We start from the raw sequence: 9089 nt of genomic DNA on the forward strand, positions 1-9089 counted from the left end.
TTCACCCTTGATCTCTTCTGTTTATCTCTTGGGTGGCTGTTGCTGACTATAATCTATGATCTATTTCTTTCTTCATTTGCAGCCCAAAACTCACTTGCAGCAAACAAAATCCTGACCCAAGTCCGGAGGTGAGCCATACTCCCACGGTGTGTTGGTTAAACTAATGATTTATATGGTTCGGGGAGCCCAGTTTTTTTATGGGGGGTGGCAGTACAGATTCTGGCCATCTATACAGGAATTCTTCATTGCCCTATGTTCCTATCAGGAGTTTCCTGCCATCTCTGTGCCCTCTGGAACCACTGATTTCTGCTCTTCAGCTGTTACTGCCCTCACAGGTGGGACCCTCATGCTGTGCTCTTTTGCAGCCCCTTTTGGCTAACAAGGGAAGTTGAGGTGACATGAGGGACACCTGCTGTGTCCCTCTGGCTAAAGCCAGGATTCAGCACACATCATTTCCCTCCCCTCCCACCTGCTGGGCTTGTATTCCAGTCACAAGCCCGTGGCCATATCCCCTGAACAGCCCTGGATGTCCAGCAAAACCTGCAATGACATTGGTTTCCCCTGGCCCTGCAGCTGATGGCCAAACTCCACCCTGTCACTCTTTGATCCCCATGGTGGTTAGCTTTACCAGGCGGCGGCCAACGCACTTGGGGCTGAAGGGTGGAAGAGAGTCCCTATGCTGAGCAATAACCAGCTTGGAAACAGGCTGGAATTCTAACTTCCTTGGGGTGGTAGTTCTCATCTGCCTGGCTAAGAATTTGTGACCCATAGTGATTTATCACCTTGCCACTGACGAAATATTGCACTTTGGGGATGGGCAAAGGAGAGGCAAAACTACCATTAGCCTTTCCAGCACCTGCTGGAGCCTTTGACGAGTTTAGTAGGAGTTAGTTCCTTTTTCCTTCTCTTCTGCCTCTTGGCCTCGTCCATAAGATCCCTTAAAAGTTCATGGAAGGGGTTTATCAACATGAGAACAGTCCCTAATGAACTCTTGGTACTATCCCCAGAAGTCATAGAATATCAGAGTTGGAAGGGACCTCAGGAGGTCATCTAGTCCAACCCCCTGCTCAAAGCGGGACCAGTCCCCAATGTTTGCCCCAGATCCCTAAATGGCCCTCTCAAGGATTGAACTCACAACCCTGGGTTTAGCAGGCCAATGCTCAAACCACTGAGCTATCCCTCCCCTCCCCAAAGTCCATTCACTTTGTACATCTAGCCCCCCCTGTCTGATCTGTTTTGCTTCAAACACGGGGGAGTGGCTATATCTCAAAGGGTCCAGCTTGTTGTCCTTTCACATACTAGTGATCTTACTGGCTAGTGGATTCTCATGCTTACCAGGGCTGCATTTTATCCCACAGCCTTACAATCTCTTAAGCACTTTCCTACCATCTTCCAGTCAAGCCTTTGCCACACACCAGCATGTCATCTAAAACTGGGAAGCAGATCAGCCTGGAGGCCCTTGGGCCCTTTGTCCATATGGTGTTGGAAAGCGGCTGGTGCATTTGTCAACTCAGAGGGAATGAGGATCCCCACCCATGTTCCATGGGGTTCAAATATGGCCAGCTTCCTAGCGTCCTGGCTCAGGAACCCCTTTGTTTTCATCAGGACCGTCAGCTATTCGTTTCCCTGTGAGCCATTAACTTTTACATGGATCTTGGATAGCAAATGTCGGTCTGGGAACATTTTGTGATTTCATGCTCTGTTACCAATACAGTCTCTCTTACATGGTCCAGCTGCTGGCAAGGGGCCCCTACTGGTTTTCTCCACCCTTTCAGTAAGAGATCTTACCTATAGCTTTTGAAGGGGTCGAAGAGTGAGGGACAGGTACTTGTCAAAGGAGCTTAAGGAAGTTAGGTGCTACACTTCCATTGACTTTCCATGGGATTTGGGCACCTAATTCCCCTAAGCCCCTTTGAAAGCACCACTCCTCCATAACATTTTATGCCTGGTCCCAAACTGAGGGTCTCCATCCGCCTCCTCCCCAGCAAACTTTGTGCATGCTTCTTGGGGCAGTTTGCAGCCCTTTCCCTGCCCCTCCAAGGGCTAGTGGCGGGAGGGAGGGCTTTCCTATTATCCTTCGGCCGGCTGAGCAGCTGGCCCAGCGCCCCGGCTCTCAGCCCTTGGCTAGCGCGTCCCCTTTGCTCCCGTGGCTGCAGGGGGAGGCTGGGCAGGCCCCTGCGCACCCGGGCATCCCTGCCACCGACTCCCCGGCGCGGCGGACCTGGGCGCGTTCCCTGAGCAGCCGGCTCAGCTGCCCGGGACGCACGGGTTTCACCCACCCTCGCCGGGCTTTCCTCGCCCATCGGGCTTCTGTGCCCGGCTAGACAATGGTGTGGGTGGGGGGGGTCCCCCTGTCCCGTCCCTTTCTCGCCGCTATCGTGTCCGCCTGTTAGAGCAGGTAACATTTGGGCGCATTCCCATAACCAACCCCCCTGCTGTCTCCAAAGCCACAAAACTGCCTCTCCATCGCTTCTGGTTGCTTTAGAGCCTCCCCCCGCTTCCTCCCCATTCAGCCCTTTCAGCCTCGGCCCCTCCGAGATGTGAAGTAGGTAAAATCTGAGGAGAGTCTATTTTCCTCGCCCCCTTTTGAATCCTGCCTTGTGCCCAAAAGGCTCCCTTGTTTTACGCGTGCCAGTCACCTGCCTCGCCCCCAAAGGCTCGCTCTCTTCTTGGAGCTTTGCTTCCTTTCTCCTTTTCTCTTTTGACTTTTCCAGGAGCTCCGCTTCCCAAATGAGCTTCAGACTGGATACATATTGAGGCCGCTTTGTCTTTCAAGGGTTGTACTAAGCTAATTAAATTTGATCCCAACAAATAAACCCATATCTCCCCATTAAATTCAGCCCTGCCTTTCAGCCACAACACTGGGCATTCACCGTTTCTCTCTTTCTCTCCCCCCCCCCCCTTTTTTCTTTCCTTGCTTTGCAAAATGTACTCCTCATTGAGTTAAAGCTATTGAAAACATTTGCAGGATTTCTTTTGTTCTAGGGGTCTCCGAGCCCTTTTTCCATCAGAAAAGCCCCCAAAACAGCAGCTTGCCCCTTTGTGAGCTTGCAAGCGAACGCGAAAGAAAAGCCCCATGAATGCTTAATAAATGACACATGTAGGACTTTCCAGGGCAGGGGGGGGAATGTAACACTTGGGCCCGTTCGACTTTTTGCAACAGGGACCGTTTCTTCCCCCCCCCCCGCCCCGTTTAAGATTTTATGTTAAAGGGCGAGGAGGGGGGGAATCAAAGGCAGCTGAAAGCTGCTCGGAATCAAACCGGTTTTCAAGTAGATCGGCTTCTATTCTGCCTTTTGCGCGTGAACTAAAACCAAAATACAGGGACCCCACTCGAAGCCAGATGCTGGGGGTCCAGGAGAGACAGCGCCCTACCCGGTGAGCTCGCTTCAGCGCACCCAGCCCCCAAAGAAACCTGAATTTGGAAGAAGGGCGGGGTGGGGGTTTCCCGAGGAAAGCTGCGTTAATGATCTGCCGCATAAAGACTTCATTTGAACTAAATGCACACCGAGCATTTGGTTATCGGGAGCCTCCTCCCTCCCCCAGCCAGCCATGATTAGTTCTGGCAAATCCCAAATCTTTTTTAATTATTTCCCCCTCCTGATCAATAACGGTGCTGGACTTTTCACAGTTGAACTAATATCTTCTTAATGACTTTGGAAGGGGTTTAGGGATCGGCTCTGCCCTAGAGCCTGGATTTCTCCAAACAGATGTTTAAGGGAGAAAAAAAAAATCTTTCCATGCGAGAGACTTTCTTCTAACGTTCAAAAGAGAAAGGAGCTTTCAATCACTAGTAAAAATGTATTTCCCTCTATTTAACAATGGGCTCCATTCTGTCCGAGGGCGCAGAGAGACGGCGTGGGGATCGATTTGCCGGGGTTAGTCAAAGAAATTAGAAATCAGCTCGGTAATAAAACAAATTCAACCCCTAAAGGGGTTCCCCCCCCCTTCTCGAATTACTTCCTCATTCTAGCACGTCCCTCCAGAAAGCTTTATGTAGAATTTTAATCTGCACCTTCTTAAAATGCCTTCCAAGGCTAAAGACAATTGAAAAGTGCCTTCTCTTTTCTCCTCCAAATATCAGGGGTGAGACACTAACTCCGAGATGGCACTCGGGTTTCAAAAAAAAAAATTTTTTTTCCAGAGAGCCTGGAAATGTTCGAGAGTGCCCCTGTGAAACGAATTGTCCCTTTAACCCCTTTATGGGAAGGGAGGCGTGAATGAAAAAGTTAATCCAATATCATTTGGATTATTGGGGGTGGTTTTTTTCCCCTACACACACACACACACACACACAAAAGAAGGGGGGGGGGAGAAACAGCTTCCCTCTCCCTCATTCATAAATTGGTAATTGTAGGGAATGCCCCACTAACGAGATATTCGAGAGCTATTGAGGACAAACGGGGCAAAGCCAGGGCTTTGTCTCCATACAAAAATCAAAGGGCTTCCCAGTGTTCTGTTTCAAACTGTGTCCATCAGCTGCAGCCCCAAAAGAGTTAAATTTTAAAGCAAATCAAATTCCCATTGGCCACTGTATATTATCTCGGCAGTCTTCATTTGATACCTCTTTACTACAGAAAGGAGCTTTTCATGCCCCTTTTCTCTCTTTTCTCCCCTCTACTCTTTAAGAGCAATAAATGTTCAACTGCAATAACTATAAATCAATCTCCGCTCTGTTCGGACCCTATTCATGCAAAGGGCTGAAAGAGGGGGCGACAGCTCCCTCCCAGCCCCCAAAAAGCAGCTGTTGGGTACTAATCGCCTTTCTTGCACTGTCATTCACCCTCATTTTCCCCCCATCACCCTCTCCCGGCAATCTTTTCTTGTCCTGCTTTTCTTTTCTTTCTTTGCTGCATTTGATTCCATGTCTCCCCTCATCAGACCCCAACCTTGTCCAGCTCCTGACCATCCCCTTGTAGGCTGTGAAAGAAAAGAAGAGTCCATGGATGTCAAATTGGTCTCAAAAAGACCATGAAAGATTGATTTGCTCCACTTTTCTTCTGCCTGGCATTATTTCGGAGGGTTCTGAATGGGAAACCAGAAAGTCTGGGGCTGGAATAAAGATGTTCTCTCTGTAAGGGGGAGAGGGGGAAAAGTGCCCATTTGCTCCTGGCCCATCAACCCTGCAAAACAGAGCAAAAGAAAGGGGAACTCTGGCTATTCAGAGTCAGACCAATATGTACACCTCCCAACAATGTCCCAATATACTGGGGGCCTCTCTATTAACACCCATGAATATTAAAGTCCTCACTCAACGCTCAGAAGGAACTTTGGGAATATACACATGAAAATACAAGCAGCATTGTGTATTGCCCAGAACAATGGGCCAATAATAATGGGCCTCCTCTATTAACAGCCATGAATATTAAACTTGTTTCCTCTTAACTGTTAAAAGGAAGGGGAGAGGCACAATATTTAGGGGAGGGAAAACAAACCCACCACAAACCCTCTACCAGAGAAGGCTGTTTGGAAAACAGCTGGGGCTAATTTTAATCACTCACAAAAGGTAGATTTACTTTACCCCACCCCTTCTGTGCAATGAGGGAGCGTGTATTTAAAGGTGGATCTGACCACTTGTACACTGCAAACGTGTGTGTGTGATTGCTCTGAGTTGGAGTTATTAGTGCTGTGTCTTCCCCCCCCAAGAGGGGCATGCTCTGTCCAGATATCTCGCAGGCTGAGTCAACGGAGCAGGGTTGGATTTTAACAAGAACCTGAAGGGCTGTGTACCCTATGTTTTTAAGAGGCATATTTTGTCATCGAATAATTTGGGCAATGTACAGCTCCAGAAAAGAATCCGTAAAAGGGACCCACTTCTCTTTGCACTGGAGTGAAAGCAATAAAGGCCTTTTTTAAAGCCCTACACCTGATATCTATGTTACATGCAGCTCGGCTCAAATAGGCTAAGTGTGCCGATAGCCACAGCCCAGAAATTCTGATGCTCTGCCGGAAAGAATTTTTTTGTACAGCTAAGTTTTTGTTTCAGCTTTGTTTTTAGGAAAGTATAATCTACTTGCAGTGAAATCATGTAAGTAAGGCATCTAAAGATCTGTGCTTCCGTATACCCTGTGGAGATCTTCCTGAATTTATTAGCATGACTGGGCAATTTCCTTTCGTTGTCACAGCCTTCTTACAAAACACTTTCACCAAAATTCCTTACAGGGTTGATGTAAATAATACAATTGCAGGATTACATCACAGATAACAGCCAGAGACTCAAAGGCTTGGGAAAGGGGGGAAATGGTTTGCATCTGAGTTTGGAAATGAAACAGAGACCATGAGATGGAGAGAGGAGAGAGAAGCTGTTCCAATCAGAGTGCGTTGCAGGGGAGAAGGCTCTTGCACCCACAGTGGAAGGGGTGTACAAAGGCAGAGAGGAAGTTGGTGTAGCAGACATGGGGATGGGAGAAGGACAGAGAGAAATCTTGAAAAGTCCATGTGCGGGTTTGGGGGCCGGACCCAAAGACCACTGAAATCAGTGGGGGTCTTTCCATTAACTCCAGTGGGCCTTGGATAAGGACGGTTGTGAACAGGATCCTGAAATGAAGTGGGGGGCTGCCTGACCATGGGGTGAAGTGGGATAGATTTCTTCGCATTCATGAGGGTTCCAGTGTGTGGCAGTTAATGCATCTCTTGGGTTGCAATAGCTTTAAGCCACCAAGATTAGGGCAAAATTCTTTTCTCCCATCTGCATGACAGATCCTGCCCCTGGTGATTCGCTCCTCTCTCTGTGTGTGGCCACCTCTCACTGATGTTCTGCAAATGTACTAAGCACAGCATAGCAATTACAGACTATAGGACCTGGGGGGGAAGAACTACCCACAGCTTGTGCTGGTGCCCCCAAACCCAGCATTCTGACGGCTGAGCCCCGACCTTTGGGTGGTAGGGGCCTTTTTTCTCTCTTCAAATACTGTCTGAACCTATTGGCGGTGTCCTGTCCTCCCAGGGCTCCTCTGCTTGTTCAAGCCCTGTTGTTCTGAGGGCCCAAACCTGTGAGCACTAACCTGAATAGTCCTTACTACAGTCTATGGGAACGCTTCCCTGCACAGCTGGGCTCTGTGGGCTCTGAGCTCCTTGGGGCCTGATTCTCCATTGCCCACCGCTTGTGTCCTCATTGACACCAATGCAACATGGGTGCACGTCATTGTTATTTGGATCCAACAGCTGAAGGGCTCCTTGCCCTACAAGAATCCAGAAGTTTGGGCTGGTCCCAGGGGTTTCCGCCCTACCCAGATCCAGACAATCTGCTTCTGCCCCATCTCCTGGCCCGAGCGAGGATTGGATACAAAGCCAGCACCTCAGTTTCCTAGAGTGGAGGACTGAGGTCCAGCAGGTCCAAAGAAATTCCTGTTCCTAATCCCCTTTTCCCAATCCTGGTGCACTGGCCAAAAGGCAGGTGCCCCCTGCAGGGCTGTAATGTGGCGGGTGGGGGAGAGGGTGCTTGGGGGCTGGTGGTTCTCAGGGCATGGGAAATCTACTCCGATTTCACCCCCTTTTCCTGAGAAATGCAACAGGAGAAGCTGGGCCAAACTGAGACAGTCAGGTGTGTCAGGAAAAAGCCAGAGGCCTTTTCTCTTGTCCTAGCTTCATTGCTGGCAGCCCCCTGGGCTGTTTCATTGCAAGGGATTTTCCCAGGGTTTATTTCAAAGTGAACCTGAAGCTGGTGTGGGTTTGCTGCGTTGGATGCAACATGTGCAACCTCTGGGCTCCCAGGCTGTGCCTACCTGGTAGACCTTTAACTAACCTTTGTGGGCCCAATCCAGCGCCCACTGATGCAAACTGGCAGCCTTTCCATAGATTGCAATGGGCGTGGCTAAGTCTCAGGTCCTTTCTCCTTTCCACCTTAGTTAACATTGGGTCCAACATCATGGGCCTGGTTCTTATTTTATACACCCCCCCACACACACACACACACCCTTGCTAACTGGGTTAGATGCTTTATGGTCACCTATGTGGAGAGTTCCCTGCCCCACAGAAAGTACAATCCGGACGGCAGAAGAAGAGATGCCCACCCAGCTGCCTTTGTCTTCAAATGGGTCTTGTGCCTGAGTGAGGACTGCAGGAGCCAGACAGGCACGCACCAGGGCGCGTCAGTTTCACATCTGATGTATTCTGGCAAAGGATCACCTCGGTGGCCCCGCGGTTCTGTCTTTAAAAACGATCTGATCTCTCCGCAATCTGTCATCCACGGAGCCCGGCGAGGGTGCCTGGTGACTGCAGACTTGTTACCCTCACTTCGAGCAGAAGAAACCCAGGGGGAAATTGCTGCTCCGGTTTTACCTCGTTGTCTTTTTATTAACGACATGGTTCAGCACGTTTCCGTCCCAGCTTCTCCCTACACGTTCCCTAACGGGGGCTCTGTAAAGTCCCAAAGCCAGGGCGAGCTGTCCACCCCCCGCCAAATGACTTTTGAGATTAGTCAGGAGTAGATTAGATTAAATTAAACACCGTAGCGCAGAACGAACGGGCAGAGGAATGGAGCGATTTCCAACGGAGCTGCGCGGGCTCTCCTTGGCTCCGCGCTCTCTGATTCCCCGCTAGTGTCTCTCTTTGGTTGACAATTGTTTGCAAACTTTCCTTAGAAAGGGCCACCGGAGACTGAAAAGCCCCGAGCGCTCCAAATCTCTGCCGGCCGTTTCTCGTTGCCTTTATCCCAAACTGTTGAAATCCCCGCTGAAAGAAAAGTCTCTTTTGGTTCTCCTTGGCGTTCCCCTCCAACGTGGAAATCGAAGCCTAGAAAGTTTAATATCTAAGGACTGACCTGAGGAAAGCCATAGGTGAGCGGATCCCTGCCCCCTTTTCCCAGAGTATTGGCAACAGCTGGGGGGAAATTTAGATTTAATCGCCCTGCACTCAGGATCCGTATAAACGGCCGTTTAGGTTTTACACCATTTTTGCCTTCTTGCGCTCCGAATTAAAATGTAAAACCCAGCCTCAGCGCAAAGCCGCTTCTGCGGTTCTTAATAGGATTTAAAGAATTTTCTTGTAGCTTCAAAAGGCGTTGGTGGGGCTGCCTGCAAACACATCGCGGGAGGTGGGTTGTTTTTTTTTTTTTTACTAGTTCTAGTAATAGAAGCTTTGGGGGGGGA

Source organism: Eretmochelys imbricata, chromosome 16, assembly GCF_965152235.1.
Source record: "Eretmochelys imbricata isolate rEreImb1 chromosome 16, rEreImb1.hap1, whole genome shotgun sequence".
Taxonomy (NCBI): domain Eukaryota; kingdom Metazoa; phylum Chordata; order Testudines; family Cheloniidae; genus Eretmochelys; species Eretmochelys imbricata.